Consider the following 11,032-nt stretch of genomic DNA (forward strand, 5'->3'; position numbering starts at 1 on the left):
TCTGAGCATGGCAGTGGCCCTAAAGGCACTTGCTTTGATAGAGCTGTCCAATAAGGTGTTGAACAAGTCCTCGCAGACACGGAATGATGTAGCATGCTATAGAAATCAGTGCTTCTGTTACTTCGATTAAAGAAGTAATTTCTCTCAATATTCCAAACCAAGATTCTAACAATCCCATGAGTGGACTATCTACACCTGAATTCTCAGCCAATTCTTCTGCTGAAGCTGTGGTTAGACATATATCACCTTTTTCTGCCAACATCGTATCGGGGACCATGTTATTTTCCCATGCCATTCTACTAGTAGCATCTAATTGCTTGGTGATTCATTTAACTGCTTGTCTAGTATAACTTATAAATAAATGTTATTTATCCCGTCTACATTCTTGTTTGTAGTTACCTACCAAAACAAAAAGGACTCAGAACCCGCAGCTACCTTGACTTCTTGCTTTGTGTTCCTTGGGGACTCCTCTGGGGACCCCAATCTAATTGAAATAAACCCTGTCATCAGAGGAAAGCCCTCAACTCCTTTTTCTGTTGCCCTGATGGATCACAGTGTTCAAATGCCAGGGTAAAAGGAATTTCCAATTGTACGACGTCACAGGTACCTTCCCAGTGGGGGATAAAATGGAATGAAGTGTCATCTTCCCACAGTACCACCAAAGATCCACTCAAGAAGCATTTGAGGACATATGAGGACCAACTTCCCGTGTCTCTGCACACCTACTCATGTTCCTAGGAACTTGGTATCATTCCTGCCGCGTCGTGAGAGACAGGCAGTATGATTTCCAATTATTCCTGAAAATGCCAGGGGAATTTTGATATTTTCCCCTGCAAAGCTGGAAACAGGAGGGAGAGAGTATGACACGACTTATTTCTCCATGCTGTAGAGTCTTGGCATAAGGCTAAGACGCACTCCATCCCCTGTCAATCTTCGCTCCACCCCAGAGGGAAGGGTACCACTTGGGCCACAGGCCTTCCTGCTGCACAGGCATAGCAATTGCTCGTTCAGGCTTTGCACCATATATTTGATACATTCTACCCAGGCATTTGTACCTCCATATATTTTGAACCTTCCCAGGGCATCTTTTCTACTAATGTCTATTTGTGATCCATAAACCCCACTTACTGAATCATCTGCTCTCTGCCTTGCAATTAGCAAAGGGTTGCACTGCAGAGACTCACATCCTGGGAGAGACTGTCCTTTAGATAGGGTCATTTTTCTTTTCAACTCTATAACCGTTCATTGCTCACTGTCCATCCCCTAAACTCTGTGCTCCAAATAACACTGTACCAGGAGGGGCAATGAGAGCACAGGCGGCGGCTTTCCCCGGCCCCAACCACCGCCTGCCCGCCCCAGTCCGCCGCAGCGAGCCCGGCCGCCCATCCCCGCCCAGAGTTCCTCCCCACCCCCCGCCCCGGCCTTTCGCCAGCGAGTTCGCCTCCCCCCCGGGAAGCCGGGGCGTCCCTGCCGGCTCCGTGCCCGGGGTGGACGGGGGTGGACGGCGGGGGGGGTGGACGGGGCCGGGCGGGGCACGCGGGCGTCCCGCGGTTTCTCAGCCCCGCTGTCGGAGGCCTAACCCCCTCACCTGCCCGTGCTGCCGCCTCCCGCGCTTCTTCCTCGGTGGCTCGCTCGCTCGGTCCCTCGGCCCGCTGCCCGCCCCGGCCGCGGGCTGAAGAAGAAACCGACCCCGCCAGCGGCTTTGCCTCCCCCCGGGGAGGCATAGAGACACCGCGTCCCCGTCCCCGTCTCCCCGTCCCGGCCCGCCTGCCTCCCTGCCTACCCGCGCGCGGGGTTCCTCGGCCGATCGGCAAGACGCTCCCGCGCTGGCCTCCCCGCGACCGCCCGCCCGACGGGCTTGACTCCGAGCGACTGACCGTTGGGCACCTGGCGGGGGGCAGGGGGCCGGTTGCCGGGCGGCGGGGAGAGCGCGCATGCGCGGCGCGCGCAGTTGCCGACCCCCTCCGGCCCTTCCCGCGGGTGGGCCGGAGGGGGCGGGGGGCAAGGCGAGGGCGGGAGAGACCGCGCTTTGGGGTGCGGGCGGGGAGGGGGGGTGTTTGTGCTCGCCGTGCAGTCTGAGCCGGAACACGAAGTGAAATTATACGGCGGCGGCGGCGGCGGCAGGTGCGGGTGGGGGGCACGACGACACCACCACGACCCCGCCGCCCCCGCCGAAATAAACCCCCACCAAAAAAAAAAAAACCACCGCCACGAAACCCGCATCCCCACGCCACGCGCGAGCCCCGAAACTCCAGACACGGACTCGCCGAGCGTGTGCACGGATCGCGAGGGTCGAAAAGCTCGACTCGTAGAGTCGCGTACACTGTCCCGCAGCGGTCCGGTCCGGTTCGGTTCGGTTCGGTTCAGTTCAGGCCTTTCCCGCCAGTCCGGTGCAGTCCGGTTCAGTTCAGTCCTTTCCCGCTGGTCCGGTGCGGTCCAGTCCGGTTCAGTCCTTGCCCGCCGGTCCCGCTTACTTAGACTAAGCCTAAAATGCAAAGATCTCTCCATAAGGATGGGTTTTATACTCTACTTCCACAATCTGCTGGCAGTACAAAAGAATAAGCGGCAGATCTACTTAGGCTGAGTCACGGTGCTTTGCTCCTAAGACCATGCATACCATGGGAATATTTCAGCTGCATGTCCCACCCCAACCCCAGAGAGCAAGAGCTCCAGGAACAGGTGGAGAAACAGGGAAGAACACTGCAGTGCTTCTGAGAAATAAAGCAAGGACAGAAAGGCAGACGGGCAGGCTGTGGAACCTTCTCCTTACCCGACTGTGCTGCTGCCACACATGAAATGACACTGTAGAGCAAGTACTTTTAGCACCTTTTTTGTGTTTCACGTTCCAGGAACCCTTCCCCTGGAGGTCCAGCTGCTGAGGTGGAGACTCAGGACCTGGACCCCATGGCTTCGGGGCAGAGGCTCTGATGGAGAGGAGAGGAGACCAGGGGTTGCACTGGGAAATGTGTCTGCACTGCAGGGGATGTGAGAGAGGTTCCTAAATCCCATCCCCAGCATTTCTGGTAGCAGTTAACTCTTCCTGCCCATGTCTGTGCTCCTGCAGCTGTGTCTCTGTCCCTGGGTCTGCTCCCTGTCCGTGTCACAGACCCCGTCCCACCCGCTGTGTGCTCAGCTCTGTCCTGCTCACACCGCCTGGCACTGCCCAGGTGTTGCTTTATCCATGCGAGCCACGGAACCTGACACACCAATATGATGTTCACAGAGTTCGCTTTATTGTCTGACCGGGCTGGCTTTATAGCAAAGCTGCCCTGTCCACGCGCCTTACAACAACGTGATTGGTTGTAACTCGTGTCATACAATAACATGCTAGGCTGCATGTACTGTCCACGCGCTCTGCACGCATGTGTCCGGCGATTGCTCACTCATTATTACCTTCTAATGGTGCTCCTTTAGTCTCTTTTGTCTCTGGCTTCACCTCTCAGCCAAGCTGGCGACAACCCCATCCCCCTGGGGCGGGGGGGGCTCTGCCACTACATCTCCCCCTCTTTTATTTAATATTAACAATACGCCATATCATGCTTTAAATACAGTGTGAAATACAGGGTAAGAACATTAAGGCTAATACAATTACAATTAACAAGAACAAACCTGTTTTCAATATTCCTTTTAACCAAACAAGGCATTCACCCCAAAAAACCCAGTATCTTCTGTTATTTTCTTGTTCTGCAAATCTTCTATCTTTTTAACTTTTAAGTTCAAACAACACATACAATCAAACTCTTCATAACTGTGAACATGTCCAATAACAAAAAATTAATTGCTGCTCTGTTTTACAAAGTGGTATTCTCAACATTGGCTACATTCGTTGCTTAAAGCGATAACATGTCTGAGGTTAAGGGTTGTCATCACTGCAATCGGTTTCTTCTCTGTTAGCTAGCCAAGGTCTCACCCACTTTGCTGGGATCCATGAATTTTTGTGGTTACCTGTAGAAACACAAGCATATCCCCTTCCCCAGGTTATTAGTGACATAGGACCTTCCCATTGTTGTGTTGTCGGATTAAACACACTAACCTTAGGCACATTTTCGGAAAAATCTTTGACATTTTTGATATGGTGCATAACAACCGGTTCCATTTCAGTTTCACTTTTAGGATTAAGCCAGTTCAGCACATACAATGCCTTCATCAATACCTCTTCTGGGCTCACACCAATTCCCCCTTGTTTTTTCAAAACAGACAAAAGATTTTTTAATGCACGGTGTGCACGCTCAATAATTGCTTGGCCAGTAGAATTATAAGGGATTCCAAACAGGTGCTGTACCTTCCACTGGGTGAGGAAGGCTGCAAGTCTGTCAGAGTGGTATGCAGGACCATTATCTGTTTTGATTTGTGTAGGGACACCCATGACAGCAAAAGCTTGTAGTAAATGACGTTTTACTGCCTTTGCATTTGCTGAGGTCAAGGCTGTAGCCCACAGCAGTCCTGAACAGGTATCTATGGACACATGAATGTACTTTTGTCTGCCAAATGGTGCAAATTCAGTAATATCAGTTTGCCATAACTGACCTGGCTGCAAGCCCCGAGGATTTACTCCCTTTTGTTGGAGAGGGACTATGCGGGCACAATCAGGACAAGCTGCGATAATGGCTCGAGCTTGTTCCTTTGTAATTGTAAACTGCTTTCGGAGTGCTGCTGAGGATTGATGAAAGAATTCGTGAGCTTGTCTGGCTTGTTCAAAAGGGGATATATCTGCTACTGCCACAAGTTTGTCTATGGTGCTGTTTCCCTCTACTAGACCACCTGGTATGTTAGTATGGCTTTTTATATGCATGATAAATACTGGTGCTGTCCTATAATCTAATACGTTCCACAAATCTAACAATGCTTCAAACAACAAGGAATTGGAAACTCGCTGCAAAAGCGCTCTATGTATTCTTTGTACAATTCCCACAACATAAAGAGAATCTGTTACCAGATTAACTGGAGAGTTATGCCATTTTTGCAATGCTGCTGTCACCGCTCGCAATTCTAAAATTTGAACCGATCCTTCAGCTATGACAATCTGTGAATGCCACTGACCATTCTCAAACCATACAAAGCCTCCTTTGCATGAGCGACTACTCGCATCTGTGAAAATGGTTATAGCATCTAGTGGATGCTCACTAAAAATTGACATAGGCTCTAAGGGGAGGTTGGTCTTAAATATAGGATGTGGTGGATAATGATTGTCCACCTGCACCGGAATCCGGGCAAGAGCTGAGGCAAGATCGTCATGTTTGAGAAGGATCTGTTCAAACAAATTGAGGGAAATAGGGATCACAATTTTAGCAACATATAGTCCAGACAATGTCAGAAATCTGCTTAGTCCTTTCACTATCACTTGGGCAATGGCTTCCCACCTCTGAATGATGGTTTTTTGTTTTTGGCTGTTTAAAAATATCCATTCTAATATTACCAATGGATCCTTTTCTTCCGTGCTCCACTGGGCCAAAAGTCCTGCCACTTCCTTATTGGTATTATAGACATAGAGAGTAACAGGCAATTCTGATCTTACCCGCTGAGCAGTATTCTGTGAAACTTTTCTTGCAATCTGCTCAAGCGCTTTCTGTGCTTCTGGTGTGAGGCACCGTGGTTCTTGGGGGTCTCGTCCCCCACGGAGGAGACTAAACAGCGGTTGCAAATCTGTATTTGTAATACCCACAACATTTCTTATCCACTGTAAGTCCCCTACTAACTTCATTGCATCGTGAAGGGTTGCTATCTTTGCTTTCACAGTAAGCTTCTGAGGTCTAATCATGGCCTGAGTTAGTTCATATCCTAAATATTTCCATGGTGCAGTTTGCTGTACCTTTTCTGGTGCCACAACCAGACCCCATTGACCTAATTGCTTTGTCAACTGAGTTATTATGTCCTTACTAATTTTCTCTTTATTGCACAAAAGGATATCATCCATATAATGATAGATGATCATCTGAGGGTGTTGTTGCCTGAATGATTTTAAAGCCAAATCTACATACCATTGGCAAATAGTAGGAGAATTTTTCATTCCCTGAGGTAGCACTACCCAATGATATCTTTTTGTGGGAGCTTGATGATTAAGCACTGGAACAGTAAAGGCAAATTTTTCACAATCCTCTGGGTGTAAAGGAATCGTGAAAAAACAATCCTTCAGATCAATGACAGTTATATCCCAATCTTTTGGAAGCATGGTTGGGGTAGGAAGACCTGGTTGTAGTGCCCCCATATCTTTCATTACTGCATTAATTGCCCTGAGGTCCTGTAACAAACGCCACTTCCCTGATTTCTTCTGGATAGTAAAAACAGGTGTATTCCACGGGCTGGTGGAAGGGACCAAATGTCCGAGACTGAGTTGCTCTTCAACCAGCTCCTCTAAATGTGCGAGCTTTTCTTTTGGTAATGGCCATTGATCCACCCAGACAGGATCATTTGTTTCCCAACTCAGCTTCATACATGGCCGGGTGTCGCTCGCTGCAATGGCCATTATTAAAAAGGTGACTGCATAACTATTCCCCACTGAGACATCACATCCCTTCCCAATAATGCAATTGTTGTGTTTAGAACATAAGGTCGTACCCATGCCTCTAAGCCCTCGCCCTCCTCCCTTATCTTAACCATATGTGTGCTGATGTGGGTGGGAGTGGCCCCCCCTATCCCCACTACCATGGTATTTACTGCTTCTAAAGGCCAACACAAAGGCCAGTCAGTGCGAGGGATAATCGTCACATCTGCGCCTGAATCTAAAAGCATTCTTTTCCTCTTAATCTCACTGCCAGGCCCAATAATGGAAACTACCCTAGATGGTTTGTCCAAAGTCAGTTTTTCCGTGAAAGCAACCACAGGGGCTCCAGTAGAACCAAAACCTTTCTGACCTCTTTCTGTATTTAAAGCCTTTGGAACACATGCTTTAAAAGGTACCAATTGTGCTATACGGGTCCCCTGTTTAATAGTCACAGGGGGTGTTAAGACTTGCAACATAATACCTATGGGTCCAACATAATCAGAGTCTATTAATCCTGGCAAAACAAACAACCCCTGTCTTGAAGCAGAAGAACGACCTATTAAAAGTGCACTCAATCCATACCCTAGGGGCCCTGTTACTGTAGATGGAACTACATGTACAGACCGGTCTGTTATTGTGACATCTGTTCCCACGGCCAGATCGACGCCTGCGCTTCCTGAGGTTGCTGCCCTGAGCTCGGACAAGCAACCATGGCTGTTCCCCCTCTCGGCTGGTATTGTGGTGTCATCGCGCCCCAGCCCCTGGCGCTGGTCCTCCCGTTTCCCGGCAGCGGTGTCCCATCTTTTTTAAATCTTGATCGACACTCCACTACTCGGTGTCCATACTTATCACACCGACTGCACGTGCCATCAAAGCGCAAATTATTGAGAGGGGCTGGTGACTGACTAGTGCCATTACTAGGTCCCCCTCTCCGAGTATACTGAGGGCAATTTCTTCTAATATGTCCTGTTTGTCCACAAGTAAAACATGCTAGGCCGCGAGAAGAAGGGCTTCGACCTTTCATTGCAGGCTTAAGTGCTGCAGCCAAGGCCGCAGCGTGGGCTTGAGCATGTATTTTTGCTTTTTCTACCTCCTGTTGCATAATTGGTACCCGTGTGCAAGCTTCCACCATCTCTGCTAAAGAAGCAGTTTTTCCCAAACCGGCTAATATCTGTTGGCATTGGGTGTTTGCATTCATCATAGCCAAATCTTTCCCCACAGCAGCTTTTGCCTCTGGAGTCAAGTTAGGAGAGGCATCTATCACTTCTTTCAAACGATCTACAAACTTCATATATGGTTCCCCAGGATCCCACTCTATTGTAGAATAGGGTGGCACAGGGTTACCTCTATTTGGCAATTCTTTCACTGCTGCCAAGGCAAGCCCTTGCGTTTGCTGCAAAATCCTTGGATGAAGCGCTGCCTGAGTAGCACCATCCGCATATTGCCCACGACCCAGTAACCGGTCCATGCTCGCTAACCGCAACGGATCATCAGCTGGTAAACGAACATTTTCTAATACTGCCAATTCCACTTTCCCCTGCCACTTGTCCAAGAACAGCAAATACCCCGTTGGAGGAAGCAATAACTCCATCAATGCCCTAATATCTGTTTGAGTTAGTACTTGCCCCTTGAAAAATGAATTGATTAGCTGCATCACATGCTTATTATCCATACCATATTGCATAACTGCACTTTGCAATTGCTTAACCGTTTTCCAATCAAAAGGCGACCACTGCCTTTGTCCTCTATTATCTATGTGCACTGGCACTGCTGTAATACTACCAGGTAACATGATCCCTTCAATAGTTGCATCTCTGATTACCCCTTGCCAACGTTGCCCTGCATTATAAGAATGATCTCGAGGAATATCTCTACCCTGATGCACAGGGGCAGCACCCAAATTATCATTATTATCACTGCTATACAATTCCCTTGTGTTTCCCTGTGGATCAGTAAGTCGACGCATATTTGCAAACCGATCTACTAACCCAGTCTCCAGCCCTTTTCCATATCGCGCTCTCAAATATTCATCTGCTTCTCTTACAGACCACATCCCATCTTCAACACATTGTCTAGCCCATTTTTGTATTCTCTCCCTTTTGATACGGAGCTCCTCCGGAGTGAGGTCTAATTCCACCCCCTCCCTTTCCTGTTTTCCCCGTTTTTCACATTCCCTGCCAATTGCCTCCAGCCCGTCCTTAATTGCATCTGACGCCTTTTTATATGCTATTAACCGCGAAGTTTTACTGTTACCGCCATCCAGTCGTTTCATAGCTTCTAGAACTTCTTGCATCTGGCTCTCCTGCCGTCTCAGTAAGTCCTTCAGGCTCTGCACGTGGCTCTCCTCCTGGCAGTCAGGGCGATTCTGCGCGCTCCGTCCTGGTGTTCCATCGGCTCCTCCGGCAAAGGCACGTCGGCTGGATTAACTTGTCCTGGCTTGTTGAAACTTGCCGGTTGCTGCCATTCGTTGTCGGAGCCAGGCAATGGCTCAACGGGCGCAGAGGGTGTAATTTGCTCTCCGCCCCAGAACTCCAGATCTGATACGGGACATACCAGCGGTGTTGATTCTTCGGAGTTCTCGGAGGGTGGGCAGCTCGCGGCGGGCGGCTCCGAGGGGACGGCACACAGCTCGGCTCCTCTGAGACTTCCTGCACCAGCTGCCTGACCTCCCGCCAGGGTCCGGCGAGATCGCAAGCCTCGCGGCTCCCCCTTGTAACCGCTTCCCATAGTTCGGTCCCTATGTCCTCCCATGTACCGGGAGAAAAAAATTCGTCCGTCGAACGAACACAGCCCTTACGCTGGGCGAATAGTAAAAGGCGCTCCACCGCGTCTTTTTCCAAAATTCTTCCTGTTCTTGCAGCCAGCTGCAGAATACTTCTCACTATTATTTTTTCTTCCACGGATGCCGTGTTTCCCATGCCACCTGCTTCTTCGTAGGCCTACTTTCCGCTATGATTGAGCGCTGGGCTGGTGTCGCCCCCAGGTGGCGTCCTCGCGTCTTCACTTCCGGCGATCTTGCTTCGATACGAAGGATCACGTCGGGGTCACCAAAGTGTTGCTTTATCCATGCGAGCCACGGAACCTGACACACCAATGTGATGTTCACAGAGTTCGCTTTATTGTCGGACCGGGCTGGCTTTATAGCAAAGCTGCCCTGTCCACGCGCCTTACAACAACGTGATTGGTTGTAACTCGTGTTATACAATAACATGCTAGGCTGCATGTACTGTCCACGCGCTCTGCACGCATGTGTCCGGCGATTGCTCACTCATTATTACATTCTAATGGTGCTCCTTTAGTCTCTTTTGTCTCTGGCTTCACCTCTCAGCCAGGCTGGCGACAACCCCATCCCCCTGGGGCGGGGGGGGGCTCTGCCACTACACTCTAGGTTAGTTGCTACCCATCATTCCTGCCCTTGGATTTCACACTTCTCCAATTTTTTTCTATCATAACATCCAGAATTAATAGGAGCGTGATAATGTAGAACATGTTGGGTTAGTCTCCCTATTCTCACACGCTCGTAGCACTTGGTACAGGGATTGGCCAGGCTAAGTTGGGAACAATAAGTCACCACTGCTAGCAAGGGGATCAGGTCCAGGGTTCTGCACCCTCTGCCTCTCTGGCCGAGCAGGCTGCAGCCGCAGCCGAGTTCGTCATCTTCTCGGCAGCAAGGGCCGTGTCCCCGCCTTTCCTGTTTTTGCCGTTAGCGTGGCGACTTTTTATCGTTTCCCAACTCTTGGCCTTCACTTCCCAGGAACAACAGGAGCAACACGGAATGTGGTTTCTCTGTCTGCACTCTGTTCTCCTCATCACTGGTGGGCTCTAAATTCCCATTCACCCCTTCAGTAAATACCTCCCACCATTCTCCGCTATTCTTTTTCTATTCTTCCAGCGGCAACTGGAATCCTCAACCGAGCCCCGGTTTCCTTATCTTCTGTTCTTAGACATTTCTTACACAATCCTGTCGGTAAGTTCCCTTTGTGGATATGCTTATACCACAGTCCATTTACAACCTAAACATCAAATATAAAATGAGAATTACATATACAACTCGGTTCAACACATTTAGCTATTAAGCCATTCTCATTTTCATTTATACTGGGCATTCACATCAATAACACTAATAGTAGTTACATCACCAATCCCGTGTCAACTTCAGTTTCAGTTCCCCTGGTTCTTGAGTTACTTTCCAGGTTCTTTCTTCCGTCAGGGCTCCTCTAACTCGAGAGACGCGTGTCCATCCTTTCCCTGCCCTCCCAACAGCTGTTTCTGTAGTTAACAAAACAAGAAAAGGTCCCTCCCATCATGGGGTTGGAGTTTCTTCTATCCAGGTTTTCATTAGTGTTGCCCCCATATCTACCAGAAATTCTACTTGTTTGTTCTTTTGGGTTTCTTCTTCCCAATGCGGTGAGCACCACCCAGGCTGCTCACCCAGAAGGACTAAAACTGCTTCCCAGTGCAACCCCAAACACCCTTCACTTCAGCAGGTGACCGCACTTGTGCTTTCAGCTCCTGGGCTGGTGCTGTCCGGGCTTTCCCTGCTCAGCACTG

The sequence above is a fragment of the Patagioenas fasciata genome, unplaced genomic scaffold, assembly GCF_037038585.1.
Source record: "Patagioenas fasciata isolate bPatFas1 unplaced genomic scaffold, bPatFas1.hap1 Unplaced_1, whole genome shotgun sequence".
Taxonomy (NCBI): Eukaryota; Metazoa; Chordata; class Aves; order Columbiformes; family Columbidae; genus Patagioenas; species Patagioenas fasciata.